This window comes from Perna viridis, chromosome 2 (assembly GCF_037379345.1).
Source record: "Perna viridis isolate PV_CMFRI_1.1 ecotype Kerala chromosome 2, ASM3737934v1, whole genome shotgun sequence".
Lineage (NCBI taxonomy): Eukaryota > Metazoa > Mollusca > Bivalvia > Mytilida > Mytilidae > Perna > Perna viridis.
In genome coordinates, this window is record NC_142446.1 from 10,805,226 (window position 1) to 10,807,023 (window position 1,798).

Sequence of the window (1,798 nt, forward strand, 5' to 3'; positions counted from 1 at the left end):
TCATTTTAGTTGTTAGTACTATCCCCCTATCAGGAAGTCAAAGCCAATTTATGCCATGAATTTTTGTCTATCGAACATCATCTAGCTTGGAAATTACTTGAATAACAAAATAGTCAGTTTTAGTGCTGATTGGATAGATTTTATATGACAGCAAAAATTAGTGGTCATATAATGGTATGGTGCTGTTGTCGTCTTTCTTGTTGTCGTCTTTCTTGTTGTCTGTAAACACTTGGTTTTTATGTGATAACTTGATTATTATATGTTGGTTGGTCATTATAAATTTTATTACAATGTTCTAAACCACAAAAAGGAAGGTTGGTATTGATTTTGGGGTTTATGGCCCCTACAAATTAAGGGTCTAAAGGGGTCAAAACAAGCATTTATTTTTTTATTATTAATTTTACTACAAGGTGCCATAGCAGAAAGACTGAATTAATATTTTGGGTTATGATTTGCACCAACTAAGAATGTGCCATAGCCAAAAAAAGGTTGGGATTGATTTGAGATTTTGACTGAAACCATTTAGGAATAAGAGGCCAAAAAGTGACCACTTTGTTTCTGGTCAAATATTTACCCAATGTCAAATATTTAATAGTATTCAAAATTCAAAGCTGTATCAAGTTTGAATGGTATGTCCATACTTGCCGCAACAATTTAGGGTTCAACCACTGTGGTCATATCAAGCTGCACTCTGTGGAGCATTTCATAATTTGTGGTCATATAGCAATATGGGGCTGTCATTGTTGTCCCAAGGCACTTAGTGTACAGACAATTAAGTAAAAAAAAAAGATGCATATCATTGACAGTACAATTTAATCACAAGGTTCCTTACCACAAAAGTACTGGGTTTGACCTTGGGGTTTACGTAGCGAACCCTTAATGAATTAAGGACCTTATACCTCAGATACAGAAAAAATGAATAATTTGTTATGGGCAATGATTTCTGTATGTCAAGGTGTACATTGTCTATCTCTTGACTAACTAGTATGTCAGAATGATATTATTTCTTGTCTTATTATATCCCATGCATTGAAGTTGCGGAGGGTATAATTTTTTTGATCTGTCCGTTCGTCTATCCGTCAATCCATCATTGGTTTTCAAATATTGAACAGATTTTTGGTATGCGAGTCTGCCATAACTAGTTGCAGATCAAGTTTACTTTTTTGTTCTGCTTTGCTGATTTTTACCGAAGTTACGGGCCTTGGACCGTATATATAGTGTCAGGGTTATTCTATCTAAAAAATGATCAAAGCACCGAAGGTGCTGAAACTCGGAAGTCGCTTGGCATGCAATCTGCAAGATAGGTTCCCGATGTTTGTTTTTTAAGCAATGTACTAGAGTGCCGGTCATGACATGGACTAAGGTTTGAGAATGTTGTGGTGTTGAACCCATATCTCCCTTGCAACCTGCAGCAAAACAAAACAAAGATGTACACAAATATCGTGAAAATAAGATTATTGCATTTGTTTACGTTCTTGAGAACTTCAACTTGAAAAAAAGGCATGTTGATTGTGACGCTTCTTGATAAAATGATTTTCATTATACCATTCATGGGGCATAGTTAAAATCCAACACCACCCAAAGAGAGGTAACTCCAATTAAAATGTATTGGCTATTATTTATCTTTGAAATTACTAAGCGGTCAAGCGCAATCAATAGTTCGGCGTCTCGATTTACCAGTTCGACAATATTTAGCTGAAAATTAACACTTAAAATGTTTGAAATATCATTCATTTGGGATATCGGTGAAATATTTAAGTTTAAAAGAGAATCGCGCATTAATTTGAAGAAAGCATTT